This window comes from Mobula birostris, chromosome 10 (genome assembly GCF_030028105.1).
Source record: "Mobula birostris isolate sMobBir1 chromosome 10, sMobBir1.hap1, whole genome shotgun sequence".
NCBI classification, from domain to species: Eukaryota; Metazoa; Chordata; class Chondrichthyes; order Myliobatiformes; family Myliobatidae; genus Mobula; species Mobula birostris.
The window spans coordinates 118,480,741-118,507,202 of NC_092379.1; the positions used below are offsets into that span (position 1 = coordinate 118,480,741).

The 26,462-nt window shown below is 38.3% G+C and overlaps 1 protein-coding gene across 6 annotated transcripts in view; it reads left to right on the forward strand.

The window, feature by feature from the left end:
- Window positions 1-14,252, forward strand: part of LOC140204274 (G-protein coupled receptor 12-like) — a 53,794-nt gene extending 39,542 nt beyond the window's left edge. For 5 of the 6 annotated variants that reach the window (XR_011887573.1, XR_011887576.1, XR_011887578.1 and 2 more), the window contains one exon: window positions 13,454-14,252. The gene's annotated coding sequence lies outside the window, so the exon portion shown is untranslated. The remainder of the gene's footprint in view (window positions 1-13,453) is intronic. The other variant, XR_011887575.1, reaches the window with a different exon arrangement.
- Window positions 14,253-26,462: the final 12,210 nt, after the last annotated feature.

Here is a 26,462-nt window from a genome sequence, read left to right on the forward strand (position 1 = left end):
TGGTCTCTTAAATGTTCCTAATGTATCTGCCTCTACCACCACCCCTGGCTGTGTTACCTGCATTTACCACCCTGTAGGAAGAAACTTACCTCTGACATCCACCCTCCCCCAAATACTTACCTCCAATCAGCTTAAAATAATGCCCTTTTTAATTAGGCATTGACACTCCTGGGAAAAGGTGCTGGCTGTCCACTCTACCTATGTCTCTTATCGTCTTATATACCTCTAACAAATCGCCTAACATCCTTTTCACTTCAAAGAGGAAAAAAATCTAGCTCAGTTAACCTTTCTTCTTAAAAAGTGCTCTCTAATCCAGGCAGCGTCCTGGTAAATCTCCTCTGCACCACCTCTCTAAAGTTTCCACGTTCTTTTTATAATGAGGTGACCAGAACTGAACAAAATACTCAATATGTGTCGTCTAACCAGGATTTTATAGAGCTGCAGTGTTATCTTGCAGCTCTTGACCTCAATCCCCCAGCTACTGTCTACATTACAATGCAACAGTTAATTCACTTTATAGCTATTCCGAAGGTCTTCAGTACCATAGTTTTTTTTTAAATGTAAAAAATTAAAATGGAAATTGTCCATAACTGTCCATTTTATTGTATAGTTCTCAACGCAGTGTTACATAGGGGAGAGATTAAGTTTCCTCAATGTCTATATATAAAATGTTCTCAGTGATTGGGAGTTGAAGTTTTCATTTTATGTACCACAAAAATAAAGTCAGTTTTCAATTTCTAAGTTCAAACTTCAAAGTAAATTTATTATCTAAGTACATGTATGTGACCATATACAACCCTGAGATTCATTTCCTTGTGGACATAGGCAGTAAATCCAATAACCACAATAGAACAAGTGAAAGACCGCACAATCTGGTTGTACAACCAATGTGTAAAAAGCCAACAAACTGCAAATACAAAAATAAATAAATAATGATAGTAGATATATAAGCAATAAATATTGAGTACATGAGATGAAGGAACATTGAAAGCAAGTCCATAGGTTGTGGGAACATTTCAGTGGGGCAAGTAAAGTTGAATGAAGTTATCCTCTTTAGCCCAAGAGCCTGATGGTTGAGGGATAATAGCTGTTCCTGAACCTGGTGGTGTGATTCCTGAGGTTTCTGTACCTTCTTCCTGATGGCAGCAGTGAGAAGAGAACCTGACCTGGGCGGTGACAGTCCCTGATGATGGATGTTGCTTTACTGCAACGACGCTCCACATAGATATGCTTAATGGTTGGAGGGCTTTACCTGTGATGGATACTTTCTGTAGGATTTTCCATTCAGGGGCATTAATGTTTCTAGACTAGCCAGTAATGCAGCCAGTCCACCACACCCCTATGAAAGTTTGTTAAAGTTTTAGATGTCATACTGAATCTTTACCGACTCCTAAGGAAATAGAGGTGCTGCCATGCCTTCTTTGCAATTTGACTTACAAGCTGGGCTCAGGACAGGTCCTCTGAAATAATAACACTGAAGAATTTAAAGTTGCTGACCTTTCCCACCTTTGATCCTCCAATAAGGGCTGGCTACGGACCCTGGATTTCCTCCTCCTGAAGTCAATAATCAACTCTTTGGTCTTGCTGACATCGAGTAAAAGGTTGTTGCTGTTGCTCCGCTCAGCCAGACCCTCAATCTCCCTCCTATATTTTGATTCATTACCGCTTCTGATTTAGCCTACAAAAGTCGTGTTGTCAGAAAACTAGAACATGGCATTGGAATTGTGCTAAGCCGCACAGTCGTAAGTGTAAATCGAGTAGAGCAGGGGGCTAAGCACACAGCCTTGTGCACTGATTTGCATTGCCGATCAGCTGGAAAAAAAGTTCAAATTGGGAATTCCATTTCCAACTGAGAAAACAGTTGTTACGGCAGAAAAGCAGAAAGGGACTGTGCTTGCTATTTAAAAACGCAAACACAAGGAAATCTGCAGATGCTGGAATTTCAAGCACCACACATAAAAGATGCTGGTGAACACAGCAGGCCAGGCAGCATCTATAGGAAGAGGTACAGTCCACGTTTCAGGCCGAGACGAAGGGTCCTGGCCCGAAATGTCGACTGTCCCTCTTCCTATTGCCGCTGCCTGGCCTGCTGTGCTCACCAGCAACTTTTATGTGTGGTGCTGGCTATTTATTGGGCTACTGGCATAGGGATTAGGACTGATTTACATGTGATTGATCCTCTAGTGCACAGTCCTGATCCATTGTGATTCCATCACTTTTAGGGGCAGTAAGTTCTTGATCATATTACTACACTCCTTACTGGCGTAGCTCTCATTCTATAGCGTTTGCCATGGAATAATTGTGAGGATTAGACATTTTAATTAGGGGGATATAATTATATGAATTGGTATACGTTAAGAAGTGCATAGGGAAATATTTCCATTAAACTGCAGCCTCTGTCTTCACAGTTAAATAAGATGGGCATGGTGGAAGCTGCTATTAAGGATTGCCCTAAATTAAACAGCCTTAACACTCAATTTCTAATCTAATCAAAGGCACCATATTCAGCTCTGCTGGCAATGCTAGATAAAGTGTATTCAATAAACTGCACCAAAGATGCAAACAATGTTAGGGTAAATAGCAGAAAATGGAAATAACCAAGAAATATTATTTTAAGAAAATGTTTCATCCCAAGTACTGCAGCCTGCCCACATGTTCGTCATGGGACCTGAGTACCTCATGTATTTTTTCAACTTTCAAACTCCTGTGAATTTCCATTTTGGAGTGATACAAGAAGTCAGTTCAGCCCATTCGAGATCTTCTGTTTAACTGGAAGTATAGAACTGGTGGAAAAACACAGGTCAGTCAAATAGCTTGGGTCCAGAAATGAAACATTTACTTACCTTCTTTTCTCAAATTCCAACCAGTATTTCTAGATTTTTTTTTAATTTCAGATTTTGAACATTTACCAGTTATTTATTTAAATAACATTTACTCATCTATCCTGGCATTCAAATAAATCTTCCCAGCACTTTATATCTCTAAGCTTTACAATGAATTCCAGCCATCCAAGTAAACTATCTCCTAATGTTTTTTTTTCATTAGTTTTCACAATTCCATTCTGGCTTGCCTCACAGCACAAAAGATTCTGCAGATGCTGGAAATCCAAAGTAACGCACACAAAATGCTGCAGGAACTTAGCAGGTCAGGCAGTATCTATAGAATGGAATAAAGAGTTGAAGTTTGGGGCTGAGACCCTTCATCAGGGCTGGAAAGGAAGGGGGAAGAAGTTATGGGGAAGGGAAGGAGTATAACCTAGCAGGTGATAGGTAAAGTCAAGTGAGGGGGAAGGTAGGTGGGTGGGAGAAGGCAGGTAGAAGGGAGAAGATAGAAGGTGATGACTGGAAAAGGGAAAAGGCTGAAGAGGAATCTGATAGGAAAGGAGCGTGCACCATGACAAAGAGGGAAGGAGGAGGGGCACCAGAGGAAGGTGATAGGCAGGAGAGGACAAGAGAAGTGGTAAGAGGGGAGCCAGAATTAGGAATGGAAAAAGAAAATTGGGAGGGGGGCCAAGATTACCAAAAGTTAGAATAATTGATGGTCATGCCGTCAGGTTGGAGGCTACCCAGACAGGTAGCCTCCAACACCTCATTGTGACAGCAGAGGAGGCCATGGACTAACATGCTAGAAAAGAAGTAGGCAGCAGAAGTTACATGGCTGGCTACCGGGAAATTCCGCTTATTACAGATGGAGCAAAGGTGCTTCAGAAAGCGGCCTCGAATCTACGCTGGGTCTTACCAATGTAGAGGAGGTTGCATTGGGAATACTGGTACGGTAGACCATAACAGATTCACAGGTGAAGTGTTGCCTCACCTGGAAAGACTGTCTGGGGCCCTGAATGGCAGTGAGGAAGGGGGTGAATGGGGAGGTGTAGCATTTGTTCTTGTTGCGGGAAAAAGTGCTAGGAGGGAGATCAGTGGGGAGAGATGAATGGACCAGGGAATCACAGAGTGATCCCTGCAGGGCCAGGAGTTACTGTGAGGTCTTGGTTCATTTCTCCAAGTTATTAGTTAAAATACTTCTGTTTCATATTTCAGCAGTATATCCCCTAGTGGTAGAATCCCCAGCAAGGGTGCATCTCAATTAAACATTTTGTCTGAATCCAACCAGCAAATGAAAGAAAATTGAACGTGAAGTTCAAGTGACATCAACATACCAAGTTACCATTGATAAAGCATTCTAATACACTCAACAGGGATTGTTTATTTCACTTTTAAAGACAATGTAAAAATCACCAGGGTGTACATCATCATTGACTATTTCATAAAATGCACAATACCGTTAAAACTCCAGTAATAAGCTACTGATGTAGACCGAAGCAATGACACATCCTGGCCAAATAGGTACAAAACATTCTGTTAATCTACCATGTTGCTTATGCATTAATACATGTTGGAGCAATTTAAATACGCAGTGCACTTTTTCATGATGTATACAGATTCTGCATCAACACGAATTAGAAAATTTGCAAATGCCTAAATTTGTATATCAATGAGGCAGTTTTGTAGATCTTATATTTTCTAAAACATCTGTTCATGCTCGGAAAAAGTTTTACCAATATAACATTTGCATTGAATGTAGTTTTGCAGCATTGGAGTAGATAGGGGAGTGATGCAAAATTAACTCTTTTTGCAGTAGAAACCCGCGGAACTCCACCTTTATTGTCAGTGATAACAGTAAACATTTTTGGAAAAATGGCTTATAATTGTTCAGTACAGGATACACATTCCTCCATGAAAATTGAAACAAGGCAAATGACAGTTAAATTCAAAAATGAAATAAATTTACTAAATGTGACTTAAATTTGGCCAAACATCAAGCCAAATAGATGAGCAATTATCTAAGGAAATGTGGACAGCGATCTTGTACACATAGGTTGAGGTAATAGAGTTAAGTTATAATTTGAATTAAATGGCAGAGTAGATTCTGTAATAAGAATAAATTGTATGTAAATGTCTGTAAACAGAGTTGACTTGATGGACAATGTTATTCTATGCTTAAGCCTGTCAACTTGGTGTAAAATTAGCTTTAATGCTGGCATGCACTCTCATGAAGCTATTCTGCCCTCAAACTTTCTTGCTCTTCATGACTCTTTTCCTCAGTCTCCTCTTTGCTACTCCTTTCCTGAATCCATGCTAACATCTGCTGCCACACTTGGTAAGAATTTCCCATAACACTTCCTGTACCTTTTCTCTCCCCTTGGAGCTCAGAGATCTAGCTTTTCAACTCAATCTTCATGGTAGCCAATGGAGGAATCTACAAGCCATTTATCCTGGTCTCATGCAAGCATTTCTGGTAAGGGTGTAGGGGAGACAGGACTTAAAACAAAATAGTCCAGCTTATTGCAACATAGATATATGTTATAATGTAAATGCCAACCAATTACCCTTTATGATTGAGTTCTCAGTGGAGGCAAGTGGACACTCAGAATTACATTTGGCTGGAAAGAATACAAAGCAACTCCACTATTTCACAAACTGAAATAAGAATGAAAATTATATTTTTACAAGTTAGTCCATGATAGTTATGTATAAGTAGAAATACAACAGTATTTAAAGTATGGACATTTTTAAAATCCTACTTTTATACTTGAATGAACCATAATTATGATCACCAAGAATCTCAAATCACTAGCAAAATGATTGCGAATGATCAAGAATTGTTTTTCAGCAAGTACTTAAATGCTGAATTTCAAGAGAGTTAACTTAATTATGCCAAACTGCAAGCATTAAGTTTGTTATTGGAGTCTATCTTGTAGCGATTGGAAATGGCCAATTGAAAGTTTCTGTAAGTCGTGCATGATGAATGGTAGTAATCTGACCAATCATAAGAGTGAACAAACTTTCTTGCAACAGTATGCTTCCATGAGTTTACAGAATTTTAAAATTAACTTTGCAGATTACTATACTGTACTTGCGCGAGCTTCTCTCACAGAAAAGAAAGTGTAAGCTATTCTTTATGGAGGCCAACTTCAATTTTTTTTTGTTGATTTACAAGAACATCTCCAGAAGATTTGGCCCGATGTCTGCACTAATGTTGAGGGATCAGAAATAATTAATCAATTTAATACATGCCAACATGTGAGCTTCATCAGTCAGACGGCAAGTTGATTGCTTGCCAGGTTTCCTTGGTCAGAAACCAAATGACCATGTTGTTGGCATTCAAATGTGGAACTTGGAATGGGATTAATAGAATATAGAACAGTACATCAGAGGAACAGACTCTACAGCCCACTGTGTCTGCGCCAAACATGATGCCAGATTCACCTTACCCCATTTGCCTGTACATGCTCCGTATCTTCTTTTCCCTGCCTGTTCAAGTGCCTGTCTATATCTGCTTCTTAACACTTCCCCATAGAGCACATTTCAGGCATCTACTATTCTGTGCATGAAAAAAATACAACTTACCACACAAATCTCCTTTAACCTTTTCCCCTCTCACCTTCAACCTTATCCTTGCAGTATTTGGCATTTTCATTCAGGTGAGGGAAAGACTGACCATCAACCCGATGTCTAACATAAGTTCAAATACTTATATCAAAGTTGTCCAGAATCTCCTTATAGCTAATATACACTTCAATCCAGACAACAGCCGAGTCAACAACTCTTGCACCCTTTCCAAATATCCCACATCCTTTGGAGAGAGAAAGTGATGCTAGAACTGCACACAAGACTCTATGATCTAATCAAACTTCACACAGCTGCAACACATTTCACTGAAGGTAACTTGTTTGAGCTGATGAAACCCAGCTAGCCTCGACCCTTAAAATGTATTTCATTCTTGCAAACCCAGGAACTACAGTATTCTTTTTCTAAACCTGGACTGTACTTTTTCAAATATTACTCATGTACGTCTGAACAGCAACAACATGATGTGTGAGTAAGCTAAAGAAGTGAAAATTAGTCAAGCAATAGGAAAATCTGACCTGTAGCTTAATACTTCAATCAAGTGCTTGAAAAATGCTCTCACATGAATATACTTGCAAAACAATGCTTGGTAGTCATTGTCCAATTCCTTCAGGCCATTGACTTTGATCTCCATGGTCAAAAGATTAATAATAGCCTCTGAAAAATAATTTATACCAACACATTTTGAAAATTACAGGCTATAAAAATAGAACAGATAATGGCATCTCGAAAGTACCTTGCTCCTAAATAGTAAATGATTTGTGAAGTATCCACTTCAGAATACCATTTTCTTTCCCAGCTCTGTAATCATATTGGTGGTGTAATTGTGCATACTGAATTATGGCAGAATGCAATCATTGAAGGTTAACTATAAATACTAATATCAAGTCTGGTCTCAAAATATATCGGATGCACCATCAGCAATTGTCTGACTAAATGTTGTTTACCTTCTGACATTTGGAAGGTAAAGATATTCAAATTTAAAGGTGATGCTGCTTTTCTCACCTTGACATTTGAGGCATATTAATTTCTCTAAAATGTCACCACAGTTGTTTTCAAATGCTGCTGAAGTTGCTGTTATGTACATAAATCACCAGCTGGATGAAATGACTTTTCTCCTCCTCCTCTAGAACTGGATGATCATCGATGAACAAGTTTATGAAGTGTCAAGTTCCAGACAATATCCTCAACTGTAAATTGTAGGCTAACATTCAATACAAAAGTTAATGCAAAAGTTAAACTGATTATAAGTGAATTGCTTCTCTCTCATCCTCCAACTATCAGCCAAGTAGTACTAGAAATCAATTACATAATTATCTGCCATTTCATTTTTAATGCATTGACTTATCAGAGGGTAACTGACACTGCAATAAGACTAATGCATTTAGAATCTCAAGATACTAGAATACACTTTCCTTGAACTGCCCTTCTTCCTAAAATAGACAGATGTTTGTACCCAACACCTCACGTAATTGATTTACTTTATATTGTCCTCTACTATTTTCACCCTTGGAAGTATTATTAATATGAGTTATGTTCACAATTCTTAACTTTAAAATCTACATTTCAGTTGTGGATGTGGAGAGGATGTTTTCTCTAGTGGGAGAGTCGAGAACCAGAGGGCACAGCCTCAGAATAGAAGGCTGTTCCTTTAGAACAGAGATGAGGAGGAATTTCTTTAGCCAGAGGGTGGTAATTCTGTGGAATTCGTTGCCACAGATGGCTGCGGAGACCAAGTCATCAGCCATATTTAAAACAGAGGTTGATAGAGATCTTGATTAGTAAGGGTGTCAAAGGTTACAGGGAGAAGGCAGGAGAATAGGACTGAGGGGGACGATAAATCAGCCGTGATGGAACAGCAGAGCAGACTTGATGGGCCAAATGTCTTATGATCATATCGTAATAAAACTGTTAAGAGTCATTTGAGGGTTGTCATGCAATGTTAAATATTAACAACTACATTAAAACTTACATGACTTAATTGTAAGACTGAATGAACGAACTGTACCAGATGCATAATTATTTTAAATATATTTAATGTTTCGTAGTGAGAATTGCTAAACTGGAACAGATGGCACCAAAGCCAAGTGTACAGACGAAACCAATTAACTACTTCTCCTTACAAGGACCAGAAAATAGAAGTTAATTAGCAAACAATGACGTCATAAATAAAGTGTTCGCAAGTTTTAAATTCACAGTAATCCTGAGTCCCTTGTAAATCAAGATGTTAAACTCTGCCTTCATTGGCATGTTAAAGGATTGCTGTGCAGTTGATTGGGAATGTTGGCCAAGATCCTCACCACTGAAGTCCTAGTTTCTCTGAGTCAGCTGCACTGGACAAACCACTTTACTTGTTTACTCAGGCCTCCAAATCTGAGACACACTACTGTGTGCTCTGCCATGGGATGAGATAACCAGAGAGTGACAAATATTCAGTACTTCCACCCTGAGTTCCTAGCAATCTCTGAAAGACGGCAGAATCATAACAGAGCATTTGAGGTGGTTTTAAGAGCCTTAAGGCGTTGCACTGGGAGAACAGAGCAGCAGAGGACAGCTCCACCTCAAGTTTTACGCATTCCTGCCCCATCTGTGGGGGAGACTGCAGCTCACGCATCAGCCTCATTTTCCAGAATGGAAGGAAGTTATTCTCGATCGAGAAGAAGTTTGATTCATGGGTTAAGGAGCCAATGAATATTTCAGTCATGGGTTAATAGCTTTATGTTTGCCTCTTCCAACTGATTAGATTATGAGCTGCAACTGGGTTTAAAGTCCAAAGAAGAATTACACAGATAGCGAGAGGCTGACAGAAATAATATGAAGTGCCACCACTTGTGAGAACGTCACAGGGTCCTAAAAGTAGAGAATTAAAAGAAAAATCATACCCAAGTCTTCCATACCATCTATTGTTCACCAAGTTAACTGCCTTTATTTAACATTAACGTGCCAGGGTCAAAATGAGCCTATTTGCAATATGCTGCTACTATATAGAAAGTAAGGCTTTTAATTAATTAGTAAACATACGATTTAATATATATAAAGTATGACTACTATTCTACTATTTATCTATCTATCTATCTATCTATCTATTTATTTATGAGTCCTGCTGAAGGGTTTCAACCCAAATTGTCAACTGTATTCTCTTCCATAGATGCTGTCTGGCCTGCTGAGATCCTCCAGCATTTTGTGGGTGCTGCTTGGTTTTCCAGCAACTGCAGATTTTCTTTTGTTTATATATTTATAGGGTTAATCATCCTGTTCAAAAATACATACTTATAAAATTTTGTAAGACTCTCATAAATACAAGAGATTCTGCAGATGCTAGAAATCCAGAGCAACACGCAAAATGCTTGAGGAACTCAGCAGGTCAGGCAGTTTCTATGGAGGGGAATAAATAGTTGGCATTTTGGGCCTGTTTATTTCGGGTCCTGATGAAGAATCTAGGCCTAAAATGTCGACTATTTATTCCCCTCCATAGCTGCTGCCTTGCCCGCTGAGTTCCTCCAGTATTTTCAGCGATGCCTTGTAAAATACTCTCTAGGCCAAATTTATGCTTCTAGCTATGTCAAACATCTCTTCCTATTCTCATCTCTTCCATTTTGTCTCAGAACCCATCCATATTGAGGGCAGAATCTATCTGGGCAATGTGGCTTAACAGAGGAAAAGAACTTTCAAAAAAAAATCAATAACTATTGCAAGTCAAGTACAGCTTGCCATGACTCTTCTAGGCCCATCATTGTATTGTTTATGGCCCTTTAGTATTATTTGTGTTATGCCCAAGAGAGAAGTCTCCAAAAAGTGATGGATACAGCCCGATCCATCACGGGCAAAGTCCTCCCCATCACTGAGCACATCTACAAGGACTGCCCCCATAAGAAAGCAGCATCCATCATCAGGACCGCTACTGTCTAGGCCATGTTCTCTTCTCACTACTATCATCGGACAGGAGGAAAGGGGCCTAAGATCGCACGCTAGGAGGTTCGGAAACAGTTATAGCCCTTCAACCATCAGGCTCTTGAAACAGCATGGATAACTTCACTCATCTTAAAACTGAAGTGATTCCACAACCTACAGAATCATTTTCAGGGACTCTACAACTCACGTTCTCAATATTATCGGTACTTGCTACTTTATTTATTTATTGTCTTCTTTTGCATATTGGTTGTTTGTCAGAGTTTATGTATAGTTTTTCATAAAGTCTATTGTATTTCTTTATTTTCATGTAAATACCTGCAAAGAAATAAATCTCAAGGTGACATATATGTATTTTGATAATAGATTTACTTTGAACTTTGAATTATTGCTATGTTGTTACAATTTCCTTTCAAGAAGAGTAACTACATTTCCTCCTTAAAAGTCTAGTTTGGAAGATGCCTTGTTTTTCGCATGCAACAACTGTCTACATCCTGCACAGCAGCAAATAATCACAAATACTCGAGCTAAAACAGCCCCCTCCATCAACTAGACCCATCGCAAAAAGAAACTGCTGCAAGTGCCTAAGTTCCTCATGGCCTTTTTCATGGACCATCGAAATGAAACATTTTCCGTTGCTTAACACTGCAAGTAAAACTTGTGTATCACATAATTTATTGCTAATCTTTTAAATCACTTGGCAGACCATTGTACAATGACAGGAAGTATAAATTAATATTCAAGAACTAAATTTTTTAAATATCTTAATTAAATAATCAAAGACATACTGGAAATTCATCCATTATTAAACTAATGATCTACGTACATCTGAACTTGTGAATGAATATTTCGTTCATTTGGATTTACTCACAGCCAGGACTTCGGGTGGGATTCCACCAGAGTAGGGCACTGATTTTCCTGTGGAGTCTGGAGGAAAGTCCCTGGGGTGAACAGCACTCACATGCACTGCATTTGCCCGACATGAAACAAACCTATTCTGTAAGACCCATTGTTTTACTGTATCTGATATTGGAATATACAGTTTCACTCACCTTGCGATGACACTACCAAAACAGGAAGTACAAGCCTGAGACTCTGTGTAATCAAGCTATCTGACAACAGACCACATGGCTACTAATGGTGAGTAAGGGAATCAAGAATGCCAAGAGTTTGCATCTGGAAGAAAACAAAGATTTGAGGCTCACTGATGGAACTTCCAGGAGCAGCAAGCCTGGGAATGAATTCGGACTTAAGGATGAGAATTCTAATTTTCATTGGATACTCACATGTACATATTGGCATTCTACAACTACTTAACAATGCAATTTGAAACATCGTTTAAGCTCTGTAGCCACAGAATAAAACTTGTCTGAAAACAAATCCATGCACATGGTGATGTCCATCACCAACCCAGGCTCTTGGCCCATAACATAAAATTGGGAAAATGGAGGAGATCTGACAGAGTTTGGCAAATGGTCAAACTCCCAAGGTATGATTGATGGAGGGATGTTTCAGGAAAACTCTAAAAGATACAGCATTTGATAGAAACATCAAATTCACAAAGCAGCTTGTCCTGCCACTGGTAAAGTAAGCAGCATGGACAAGCGGAATAACTATTCTGAAACAAAATGCCGAGAAGAATTGCGTGCGTGCTGATCAAGAGAAAATATTATAACCTCCTTGTGTCAGGAAATACCTGTGTAAAATGGGCATCACAATGAAAAGCCGTACTCAGTCATGTTCACAGTGAGGAAAAAATGAAGGCAGACCTCCATTCTTAACCAGAAGTGCCATTAAATTTATCTTCCAAAAATACTAGAATGTTTCTGAAACTTTAAAAAATATTTTATAAAGCACAGATCTAAAATACTTTTAATCTAACATAACAATCAGATACAAAAATGGATAGATTTAAGATCATTTTTAAACTGATATGTAAATCATCTGCAGTCCTTTTATTTTAAGACAATTTTTTTTAGCTGTAGCAGTCACAGCCATTCACTACAATTAAAATCAACAGGAATGTAACTTTACTCAATTATCTCCCGCAGATCATTGACAAACATTCTTTGATCTTTTTTCTTAAATCAGTAATGACCAAGGCCATCTAGATGAGGCTTGCACAGAGTGTGGTATCATTTCAAGTGTGCCACGGACAATAATGCACATGGCATAGATCTGGTAATCAGATGTCAGACTGCTGGATTGGGAAGTCTGCCAGCTGAGGTCCCTCCAACATTTTATAAAATTGAAACACGAGTCCTTCCTTGTTTATTTTATGCCCTGACTAATCAAGGCTGAGTCCCACGTGCATTTGTAACCACATTATCTACATGCATTGCCACCTTCAAGGATCTATGTATTCCAAAGCACCCTTGTTCCTCAAGGCATCCCAAGACCTTATCAATCATGGTGGATATCCCAGACCTCATTGGCACTCCCAAGGTGAATGTGTCTGGATTAAACTCCGTCAGTCATTTTCCAGTCCATTTCTCCAATGTATCGACATCCTCTAACATCCTAAGGTGACCTCCCACACTACCAACAATGCTACAGACTTACTGCTCGTGCTTCCTACATCCAAGTAATTCACATATATTGCAAAGTGTAAGGGTCCCAGCACTGATCCTTGTGGAATACCAACAGTCTTATGAAAAAGAATGCAATCCTCTACTATCAGCCACTGTCTCCTAGATTGACAAAGATGGTGCTTAGAAAGACAGCTGGTATATCATTAAATTAAAAGCAACTCCCAAAGTTAGGGAGTTCCAGCACTGGGCTTAGAGCTTGCTAAGTAAGAACCCCAACCAAAAAAAAAATTAGTGCCAATAAAATATTGTTCTGTGAATGTACAGCTGAAAACTACAAAATCTAACCACAAATGGGTCTGAATCGATGGGCCAAATGGCCTAATTTCCTCCTTTGCCTTATGGCCTAATTTCCATTCTGATTCTAAAGGAGAGTAGACAGACAATAATACCACGAAGTGAGCATCCAACTGAGTTGAAATTCCAGCATGGGACAATTTGACTCAGATATAATTGTAATCACATTCCGCTGTGAAAACAAAAATATATTTTCATTGTGAATAATTTCTGGGTGCTTCCATCTTAAATGAAATTCTGCATGTCTTTTAGAGAGCAAGTGCCATTGAAGATCAGCTTTAGACGTTTTCCGACAGAATATGCAGAAGTTGGTGGAAGGACTACAAAGAAAAAACAGAACTTTTCAGCAAGTGGATTATCCAGAAATGTTCGAAGTGGTAACCATCTCCATTGTTTGACTGAGCAGACAGTGACATTAAATAATGATAAAGATGAAACGACAGATGAGTGGCTGGAAATTCTATACCTCCAAGCAATGCACGGGGTGGGTGCTGCAGTAAAGCACCAATAGTCATGGTCTCCACTGTGAAGTGTCACAACTCCTGAGGTCTGATCAAGAAGAGAGCGACTGGGCGGATCCATGACTGTGGGGGAGGAGCAGGAGTGATAAGGGGTAAACGAACAAAAGCTCAGTTTTGCCAGGACTAGGGTCAAGGACAATGCGGCAGAGCCCAGGAATCCTTCTGGAAATTGGTAATAGCAATGAGGTAAATTCCACTGGTTGAAAAGAAGGATGTAAATAAAGCCTCCATCAGTTCCTTCATGGAAGATGTAGGGGCCAATTCTGTGTGGGGTAAAGGAAAAAAATAATTGAAAATAAATAAGGTTCGTGTTGGAGGTCTCAGCCTTTTATTGTATTGGGACAACCAAGTCATCTCCAGAATGATCAATGGCAGTCGTTCCTAAATAAAACCCCAAGCACAAGTTCCTTTGCATTTCTCCATAAGGAACATAGCACAATAAATATGCACAGAAATCACTTAAGGCACAAGAGTGACTCCTGCTTGAAACACCTAATCAAATTTCTGGAGTAATGGAAGGTCATCCAGAAAATTATTGTTATCAAGTTTGACTCAGGCAAAGCAAAAAAGGAATTTCAATTGCATACTGCTGAAAAATCTGCACTGTGTAATTGAATTTCTAAGCAAATATTTTCTGCATCATGATCCTTTTCTGCATCGTGATCTTTCTTCTCTGCATCATGCTAGGGAGAGTAGGTAGACTAAATCCATTTTAAAAGTTGATGCCATTAGGTGACATATTTAATACAGTCCAGTAAAGAACTTGTTGTTCTGTGTTCATGCTCTCAATTTAAAATCAGTGTGTGCTAAGTATCTGTGGCAGGCAACAAATGCTGATGAAAATGGAATGAATGTGACTCACCAGCATTTATATTAATATCTCAAACCACAGGCCATTGCACTTTAGATATATCAGGTACACCTACACAACCTGAATTGCAGGCAATTCCATTTAGCTTGATTTCCTAGCAAAATGTTTAAGCAGAGACGCAGCATTTTGCAAACATCAGATCAATCCAGACACTGGTCTGACCCCCTCTTTGAAGAAACCTTCGAGAAAACTGATTTTAAGGACTGAAAGCATTAGAGTCAAACATGAATCATAGAGGCACGGTCCATTACACATAAGAAAATCTTTAAATTACAGGCAGTTAAAATTGAGATGCCATGAATGGTTCTTCACTTGAGAGACAGTGAACGTGTTTTTTTGTCCTGTTTCTCTCAAGTGAAGTTACATTCATGCATCTTTATTTTAACTGCCTGTAATAACAGATGATGTTTTGCACAAAGCAGGAGAGTCAAAATTCTTGCAAAGCTATATGAAACTTTGTGCAGCTACTTAAAACTTTTAATTAAGCCGAACAGTGAAGTCCAGGTTCATCTTTTAAAACTCGCTAGAATACAGATCAGCAGCATCAACTACAAGAAACTAAAATTTCATTATCCCTGCACAAAATCAAATGTGAATTGCATGATTCCACAAAAAAAAATGGACTATGCAATTGTGGACATAGAAGGTCAAGATCTAAAAAACAAGAGTTCACTGCAATGTGTGTCAGATAAGAGAGAGCAGATGAATTTGCTTACTGACTTGCATGAGCAATGGGTTAGACATCTGCAATGGGTTAGACATTTTCCTAATGTTTACAACCTTTTAAGGGTGCTGGTCACATTTCCAATTTCCCAGAGAAAACGTCATCTCTACTACAAATTCTATCAGGTAATCAAGAACTTCAACATTCACAAGCTGTCTCAATTGTGTCATCTGAGAGAGTACCATGCGGTTCACTGCACAGCAGGATTACTCAGCATCAAACCACAAATACCTGTGATGTAGAGTGAGGAGGAGAGATGACGCCAGAAGATATTCACCTGATTTATTAATACAGCTTGATCAATAGTTAATGGACAGATTTGTAGAACATGTAAGGGATTTATGGTTTAATCCCTTACACTTTATTATAAAATAATTAATTTTTCATGCACAGAATTAATCTTGGGAGTATTTTCTTAATGATGCTTCTGAGTATTCTGTAAAAAAATGTTCATATGTTGATATTTGATTCAGCTTGTTGGATCTTTTAGTACAACAAACTGTACCTTTTAAACTTTGTGTAGAAGTTACTGATTACATTGCAGGATACCTGGGTCCAGATTCCTGCTTTCATATAGGAAAACTTCTAATGTTTAATGTTTAGACCAGCTTTGGTTACTATTGTCCAGTGTAATCAGACAATAAGATTTTGAGAGTAACTAAGTGGTACTTAGCATAAATAAGTTGTGTTCTAATAAAAGAGTGATTGACCTGCAACATTAATTCTGTTTTTTTTTCTTTCTATGAAAACTGCTGCAAGGTGAGTTTTACCAGCACTTTCAGTTTTTCTTTCAGTAGAGTTTGTGACTGTTTTTGTTAACTTCAAGTTCAACCAAAATAACATCCCTAGCTATAACACAGACTACAGGCAAAGGATGTCGTGTCTGAAGTACAGATGTAAAAAGGATCAAATATTTGCTTGTACTTACTCAGTATCTGAGTAACTTTATCCTATACCTGTCTGACAGTGAAATCACTCACAGACTGAACATGGAAAGATGGAATAATTCTGGACAGAATCCAAGAACTTATGTTTGCAACAACTCAAAGTAGCAGGGGGTAGCATGTCAGATCATGTGTACTATAATCTAAGAAACTCAATCTACAGTGCACTGCATCTCAGTCTAGACAATCACTCACAGCATCAAGGATACAGTATTTCGCTGCGTTGCCCTCAATTTGCCGCACCGCCCTCCAAGCCCTGACTGTATTAATTGTTATTGGATTGCGACAATATTCCTTAACTAGTTACATCTTATTGAGGAAAAGCTAATTAATAAGAGGACATTTTGCTTGTGAAGCTTCAATGTCTAGCCAAATTGAGGAGGGATCCCTGCAAACCCAGTCAACCACTTAAGATAAAAAGGAACTTAACTGATATTTTTTAACGTCTGGAAAATCCAGACCCCCTAGACTACTGGGAAGCTGTAACTGAGACATTTTAATACCGGGTCTTCTTTTGTTCCAGATGAAGGAAAGAAACCAGCCATTTTTTTTTTTACAGTATTTGTTGGGTAAAAATGACTGGAATCATTTGTATTGGGTAGAGCAGATGAGGAAGTGTGTTCATTTTGAGTAAGGATATTCGGCCAAGCCAAGAAATGGGAAATCATAGAAACCATAGAAACTACAGCACAGAAACAGGCCCTTTGGCCCTTCTTGGCTGTGCCGAACCATTTTCTGCCTAGTCCCACTGACCTGCACACGGACCATATCCCTCCATACACCTCCCATCCATGTATCTGTCCAATTTGTTCTTAAATGTTAAAAAAGAACCCGCATTTACCATCTCGTCTGGCAGCTCATTCCATACTCCTACCACTCTCTGTGTGTAGAAGCCCCCCCAATGTTCCCTTTAAACTTTTCCCCCCTCACCCTTAACCCATGTCCCCTGGTTTTTTTCTCCCCTTGCCTCAGTGGAAAAAGCCTGCTTGCATTCACCCTATCTATACCCATCATAATTTTATATACCTCTATCAAATCTCCCCTCATTCTTCTACGCTCCAGCGAATAAAGTCCTAACCTATTCAACCTTTCTCTGTAACTGAGTTTCTCAAGTCCTGGCAACATCCTTGTAAACCTTCTCTGCATTCTTTCAACCTTATTTATATCCTTCCTGTAATTTGGTGACCAAAACTGAACACAATACTCCAGATTCGGCCTCACCAATGCCTTATACAACCTCATCATAACATTCCAGCTCTTATACTCAATACTTCGATTAATAAAGGCCAATGTACCAAAAGCTCTCTTTACGACCCTATCTACCTGTGACGACACTTTTAGGGAATTTTGTATCTGTATTCCCAGATCCCTCTGTTTCTCTGCACCCCTCAGTGCCTTACCATTAACCCTGTATGTTCTACGTTGGTTTGTCCTTCCAACGTGTAATACCTCACACTTGTCAGTATTAAACTCCATTTGCCATTTTTCAGCCCATTTTTCCAGTTGGTCCAAGTCCCTCTGTAGGCTCTGAAAACCTTCCTCACTGTCTACCACACCTCCAATCTTGGTATCATCAGCAAACTTGCTGATCCAATCTACCACATTATCATCCAGATCATTGATATAGATGACAAATAACAATGGACCCAGCACTAATCCCTGTGGCACACCACTAGTCACAGGCCTCCACTCAGAGAAGCAATTCTCTACCACCACTCTCTGGCTTCTTCCATCGAGCCAATGTCTAATCCAATTTACCACCTCTCCATGTATACCTAGCGACTGAATTTTCCTAACTAATCTCCCATGCGGGACCTTGTCAAAGGCCTTACTGAAGTCCATGTAGACAATATCCACTGCCTTCCCTTCATCCACTTTCCTGGTAACCTCCTCGAAAAACTCCAACAGACTGGTCAAACATGACCTACCACACACAAAGCCATGTTGACTCTCCCTAATAAGCCCCTGTCTATCCAAATGCTTGTAGATTCTGTCTCTTAGTACTCCCTCCAATAACTTACCTACTACTGACGTTAAACTCACCGGCCTATATTGTCCCGGATTACTTTTCGATCCTTTTTTAAACAATGGAACAACATGAGCCATTCTCCAATTCTCCGGCACTTCACCCGTAGACAGCGACATTTTAAATATTTCTGCCAGGGCCCCCGCAATTTCAACACTAGTCTACTTCAAGGTCCGAGGGAACACTCTGTCAGGTCCCGGGGATTTATCCACTTTAATTTTCCTCAAGACAGCAAGCACCTCCTCCTTTTCAATCTGTACAGTTTCCATGGTCTCACTGCTTGATTCCCTCAATTCCATAGATTTCATGCCAGCTTCCTTAGAAAATACAGACGCAAAAAACCTATTTAAGATCTCCCCCATTTCCTTTGGGAAGAGTGCTCCATTGCTCAAGATCCTGTTTGATTTTGTCAAATAACTGTGTAAAGTTAGCTTTGAACAATTGATCAAACACAATGAAAATATCACCCTTCACTCCAATAACCGGCAGTCCAGATTTTCAGCCTGACATAATGGATTCTGGATCTAAACTTTGGATTTCTATGGGTATTTTCCATCTAGGAGATCTGTTTGATGAAGGAACAATGATGTCTTTTAGTCAAATAGTACAGAAATTTAACATACCCAACAAGGATCTTTTTCGTTTCTTTCAGGTAAGAGATAAGAACTGAAAAAAACATTGTTAACTGATTTCTATAGTTCTGACATAGAAAAGAGGGTGTTTTGTTCTAAGGGTGAAGTCTCTATTAGTACTTTTTACAGCATCCTGAAGGAATGTTCTTGTGGAGAGGCTGAGCAGCTGGGAAGGGTCTGGAAGGAAGAGCTGGGAGTAAAAATTACAGCTGAAACATGGGAAAACATCTGTGATAATGCAAAGAAGATTTCAGTTTGGAATAGAACTAAAGGATTGCAATTTAAAATTCTGCACAGAGCCCATCTGACTCCAGATCATCTCTCAAAATTTAAGATGGGGGTTTCTCCAATGTGTTCTAAATGTAAAGTAAATACTGGAACTTTCACCCACTGTTTTTGGACTTGTCCCAAACTTCAGGAATACTGGAGTGATATTTTGGGTGAAAGGGAAAAGATTCTGCAGATGGAGCTTGAACGGGACCCAGTGTCTTTTCTCTTAGGCTTACCCATATTATTAATGCACATCAGAAAAAACTTTTTAACATCCTGACTTTTTGTGCAAGGAAGAACAATTTACTTTGTTGGATAGTTGATAAGGCCCCCGGACTTTTTGGTTGGCATAAATTAATCATGGAATACATTCCTTTGGACTTTTTGACATGTATGGTACACTCAAAAACAAATAGTTTTCATAAAACATGGCAACCTTTTCTACAGTATATAGATATAAACCTGTCTGCTATACTAATAAGGGCTTTTGTATAGGATGTTGTGGTGATGTCTATATTTTGATGGAAGTGTTCTGATACCTTATATCTGTGAGGGGAAGAAATGTAAATGTAAGTGTATCTGGAAATTGAAAGTTTTGTTATGCTGAGCAAAAAAAATATTTTAATTTTAAAAAAGGATACAATATTTGTAGTAACAAAATACAGAAAGAAAGGAAAGGAGCTTTTAGCACTTATGTTCACCATGTTAAGTTTTGAAGTCTGTATTTACGGCCAGGATGTGATAAGTATTGAAATAGACTGTTGTCCAAGTAATCAATAACTCTTAGGCATTAAATAATGTGCATAAAATACTTCTTAGGCATTTTAGTGAAGACTACTCACTGTACAATGTCAGACTGGTAGAGTCTGTGGCAGACTCCATTGATCAAGATTTATAAGTAAAGCAGCTGAATTCCTAATTAGCAAATAAATTCACCTCCGGTGAAAATTATATCGTATCTGTTAAATAGGGGCCATGGACAATTCTGATTTGATGGAGACAGACGTGAAAGCACAAAGGAACATCTGGAGAAATTTCTGAAACGCAGGTTTGCTGCCGCTGTTACTGGGCGATCAAGAATCTTCTGAGGGAAGGCTGCAAAATCCCTGGCCTTGCCTGCTGCTGGCGACCGAGATTGAGGTTGAATCATTCGGATAGAGATGGTTCTCGGTACTCGGTGTTGGAGAGCTGATCGGAGGCTCGAAGTTTTCGGATGACTCAGAGTTGGACTGTGGTTAGGCGTGGCAGGGAGAGTTTTCTTCCTTCTCCCGTCTGCATGAGATGTGGGACTTTCGAGAGACTTTGAACTTTTTACTGTGCCATGGACTGTTCTTCATCAAGTTATGGTATTGTTGCACTGTTGTAACTATATGTTATAATTATGTGGTTTTTGTTAGTTTTTTCAGTCTTGGTCTGTCTTGTTTTGTGATATCACACCAGAGGAAATATTGTATCATTTCTTAATGCATGCATTACTAAATGACAATAAAAGAGGACTGCGTGTCTTCATAATCTAATCTAATCTAATTAGAGATAAAACCTCCAAATTTAAAAAAAAACATTACTGCTCCAGGTCTGAAAGCAGGGCAGATATTTCCTGCAGAAGGACCTTGTTGAACCAGAGGAGGTTTTTTGACAATATTTTTGTGGTTATCATAACTAAGACTAGTTGTTTTTATTTGATTTGGGTTACTAATCCATCAATCACTAATATACCTATATCTGTAATTTTAATTTTCCATTCAAAAGGCCATACAGTAGAAATAATAAAAGTGTTTCAGTTTTGTGCTTGGCAACAGGAGGTGAATGGTATTCAGACAGGTTCATGAGGGACTGAGAAATTCAAAGGAATTGCCTCACAGATTTTAGGGATAATCATACTCCACAATCTACACTATTAAAATTTCACTGATTAATGCATATTTTATTGGATATTTTAGCATTTTATTAGATATACAAATATTATAATATTCTTGGATTCAAATTCACATTTTATATTAGCATTCTAATTACGGATCTTCACACGTCAAGTGATGGTACAATTAGTTACTACCATCCCTGCTGAGAGTAATTGACATTTGTACAGCATAGAAACAGGTCCTTCTGTCCACTGTATCTATAAATGTTTGATCCTTTTTACATCTATACCACAGACATTTAGTCCTTTGTCTGTAGACAGTGTTATAGACAAGAAAGCTATTTTGATTAGGCTTGAGATTAACGAGAATAGGCACCATCTGTACTGGAGGTCAGGAACCAGAAAATCATCTGGGTTTAAATAATTAAGTCAGAAGATCAGGGTGAATCACAGATTCAGAGGTAGAGTGTTCTCTACACACTACCTAAAGAACTAAGCAGATGTATTGTGTCCACTGCAGAAACCTAAACAGGATTATCTAAACCGTCTCTTAGACAAAGAATTTACACAAACATTGAGGGCATCAATCCTCAACAGGCCAATGGTCCGCAGAGAAATAGCCTACATAAACCAAGTGTATTTTCTAATATCACATGAGCAAAACTCAGCGCTTTATGTCAAATATTTCAATTTCTCCAATAAGCTAGTGACAGAACATAATTTGAATCCAGAATAATTGTATATCGGGGATGAAGTGATGTCCCCAAATTATATTCCTGCTAGTGCAGGTAAAATAAATCGTACTGTATTTAAACACAATAAAGATCAAGTGACTGTTCTGCTGTACGCTAATACCACAGGAACTCAGAGTAAACTTCAGTGATCAATACATATAAACACACCAGAGCATGGGTTCCCCCAGCCTTTATGCCATGAACCAGTATCATTAAGCAAGGAGTCAGCGGACCCCAGTTTGGGAACCCCTGCGCTAGAGCATTCAAAGGAGTGAAACATTAAGTTCAAAGCAATGCATTAAGAACAGAGAATATTTTTCATCGTTGGTTCCATCAAACATTTGCGCCAACTGTTAATTATTTTCAAAACCTATCAGAAAGAATGAAAGACAGCAAATGAATTCCTTTGCTGGACAACATCCATGCGTCCTTGAGAAACAAAGTTTGTTCCTGGGGACAGGCAATGGCGAATATCATTTCCTATCTGTGTTCACTCCTCCCTCTCCACAGGCTTGTCCTTTCATTTTTACAGTTTTAATGAAGGACCCCTGAATCTGTCTGATTCTTATTCTCTGACATAACACCTGTGAAAGCCTATTGGCCAAAGTATCATTCAAGACATAGGGAGTATTTTCTTCAGAAGCTGAAAAATCAAGGTGGCACTATATGAGATTTCTGGATACAGCACTTTAGAGGGTTAAATACAATTTTTACTGTTGCTGGTGCATGGAGTTCAGTTAAATATGAGGCTTTAAGAAGAACATAAAGAAACAGGTATTTCCATATGGTCTAGTGGTTAAGATTCCTGTTTTTTCCCCAAGTGGCCCAGGTTCAACTCCCAGTATGGGAATTACAATTTACAGGAAGCACAGTAGTGTAGTAGTTAGATAACACTATTACAGCACCAGCAACCGAGGTTTAATTCCCCACCGCTGTCTGTAAGGAGTTTCTACGTTCACTCCATGACTGCACAGGTTTCCTCCAAGTGCTCCAGTTTCCTCCCACATTCCAAAGACATATGGGTTAGTAGGTTTATCGGTCACCTGGGTGTAAATGGGCGGCATGGGCTTATTGTGCCAGAAGGGCTTGTTACACTGCTCTATCTCTTACTAAATTATTCAGAATTATGGCCAACCATATTATTTGCTAAAAAGCCTTCTGATGACAAAGAATTTGAGTACTTCGTCTGCCACCAAAAATAAATCGTTAACATGGTAAAGGATGTTCCCTTCACAAACCCAGCACAACATCCAAGTTTTACAAATTATAGAAGAGTGCAGAAATTGAGGTTTCATGCATTATAAATAATACATAAATCCTATATAGCTGAAAGTGACAAAAACTCTGAAGATGAACTTCATGAAAGTCATAAAATGATTTGCATTACCGCTGCTTTAGCATTCAATAGTGTCCTCCAATGTGCAGAAACACAACCTGGTTATTCAGTACAAGTAGTTACACAACCACACATTTTACACTCTACTTGTTTGCAAAAACTCTAATAGTCAAGTAAGCAGGCTGAGGATTTCTCGAATCTGTCTTTGTGGTCAAGATAACATCTCTAAGGAGGTGCAGAAAGGTCTGAAGGAAATCCAAAAAGATCCTGAGAAAGTGTAACAAGATATCAACAAGGTATAAACTAAACTGATATCATCCGTATTGGACATTTGCTTAACTGGCACACAATCAGTCCAGCATGTGCTGGATAATAGGATTTTTACTGTATTACACTCACCTTGCAAGTCTCGCTGGTTGCCAGATTAGTTGGAGATAAAAGTCATGCCGTGATTGAAAGGGTAGCTGGCACCACCAAATGCTTGCTTGAAATATTTACCAAATAACATAGAGCAATCTGAAAATAGTCATTGTCATATTTCATGAAAAAATGTATAACATTGTAAAATGAATTATGCAATCAAATTTCCAGGCAATCAATTCATGTTCTAGGCAATGCTTGGAACTGAACTTTGCAAATTTCATGGCAGTAATTTGATTCCCAATCTGATCATTATGCTGTGACCGGCTGCACACTGCACTGGGAGAATCACAACTCTTTAAAGAGTTAGATGACAAGGTGATGGTTTTTTTGGGAAGGGGGCAGTCTTCGTGGAAAGTCACAAGAGATTGTAGTCATGGCCATTATTACCAAAGATCCGAATCTTTTAAACATAATTAATGTTTGAGAGGTATTCAAATCCTGTTAAAGCTTAACAAGGAAACTAAGTTAAGTAGCTTTCAGTAAAAAAAAATTTCAGATGCTTGAAAACACTTAAATACTTTTAACTCAAATCCCTTCAAGTACCTTGTAATATAAATTGGTAAGTTATAAGAATGAAAGCTCTGGTAAATATTTCAAAAAATTTTAAAAAAAATTAATCTAAAAACGTTCTTTAAATCATCAAACTCTTATCTGAGGCTCTCTCTGCTCCATTAACTTTTTGAATCTATTTAGAGCCCTCAATATTGCTGTCAACTTCACCTCTGGCTGTTTCTGAACTATTCACCGTATGTTAATAATAACTACCTTACTTCCAAAGTACTCTATCATCAGGCTAGAGAGGTTGTTTCACTTAACTTAATAGTAACCAAAAAAAAACAAGTCTTCTGTACAAATATAAAGTAGCTCTATCTCATTTTTGCTTCTTTATTTTGTATCACAGCCAGATTTTCTTTCATATTTCTAATACTTTTAAATATTAATCACAGCCTTTCACAAAACCTATTATGAAAATTTTACAAACATCTATGTCTTATCATAGAAATGGTGATTCATCAAAAGAAAATTAGAGACTTGTCTAGCAGAATATTCCCTTTCTGAAGCAGACTGTTCACTTTTGTTTATTAATGCCAAAAATTAAATGTGATTTTTTGCTTTGAGTAGTTTTGCCAAGTCCCTTTAAACTCAATTGTAATACATAACCAATTTAAAGGCTGGCTGGAGGCAGAATCTTCTCCCACATCTAACTTAATGCAGAGGCTTCATATTTAATCATTTGTTTGTATAGTGGAGAAAAGCCAAGCTGCTTTTAAAAAAGACAAAGAAAGAGTATTCATTTATGTACATGACAGGCTGTTATTTCTAAATGTGGTCAAGGATTCCTGTTATCTAGAGAATTCCTAGTAACTGTCTAGATGCACTTGAACAGTTGTAGTCGTTTGAATTTGAGTCAGTTTGAAATTCTTCAGAGAATAGATCAATCCAATTTCAAAACGCATAGCAATTGGAAATAGATGAAACATCAATTATAGAATAATCTTCTGGAGTATAACAGTAAATTGTAAATTTACATTATCTTCTGAATGACAGGTGGAAAGAATTTAACAGTAAATGCTTATGCAGTTTATAACCATAAGTTACCCGCCTTTTGAAAAATAAATAATCAAATGACTTAAATTTCAAATGAGGTCTAAAGGCTTAAGGCTCCATCGTGTACCAAGAGCTAGAAAGAAATTTTATGGAAAAAGAGATTCAGAGGAGTTGGTAAAAATAATTATCAGAAATGTTGCCCTATATTTTACCATGCAAGACATTACTGAAAGCTTGCTGATTAGTGAAGACTTTTTCAGCTTCAACCTCTACAGTAATCTAAAGTATAGAGGTTGGAAAATGTATTATATACAAAAAAAATCTAAATGTTAGAAATAATTGGAGTGTTTTTATCTAAAATTGATGGAGTTGCCCATTCAAATTGACCTCCCTTTTTACATGCGGACACACTATCTATCCAGCACTTAATGACTCAGAATTCCCAACAAATGTCTCCTCTAGTTCCAGTCATCTAGTCAAAAGATTAGGTACTCAAGCCACCGATGATCAAAGTTACAGCCCTTCTCGTGATTAAAGCCTTCTCTGGCTTTTCAACATAAATGCTGCTGGCTCTGTGTCTTGAAATATCAACTGCCCCATTCAGCAGGCAGACCATCATCTGTGTCACAAACTTAAAGAGACAGAACCAGTAGGTAGTGATGGTTTGATCTCGGATTCACAAACAGGACTTTAGCAAGACTGACACTTTCTTTACAGCCAAGAGGTAAAGAGGTATCAGTGTAGCAGCTGAAAGCAAATCTGCGATTGAATTTACACAAATTCCCATAAAACATAGGAGCAAAACTATGGATAAAAGACCTGCTTTGAAAGAACAGCTTCTGCTGGTAATGACTTAGAGACTTCAATCCTTATAATGCTGAAACTGAGCCACAGTGTCAGTTAAACTGATTTGTTTTAGGAATGAAGTATAATTCACTGTAGAACTAATTTTTTTCAGTAAGAATGCATAACTTCAAAAGAAACATATACTGCAGTTATCTATGTAGATACCTCCCAGCATTTTTAAATTTGATTACATTTACTATATCGCAGTGCAGCTGTGCTCTCTCATGCTAACAGCAACACTCCCTCTACATCTGTTGGCAGCTTAGAACCACCTGCTGCTATTTTTCCAAGACTCAATTTGTAATTTAAAATGGTTTGAACAGTTGCTTGTTCTATTAAAATAAAAATTCTTTCTTCTTCTTATTCATGTTCAGACAGGTTCTATCTACTTATTTCATCTTGTTGATATTGAGATGCTCAAGTCTGCTCTTTAATAAAACCTGTTCCTTTCTGAAAAATTGGGGGCAAGTCACCTTTGTGAAGTGCTGTCGTCTCTTAAAGATGAGCAAGTTAAAATACTTCAGCAAA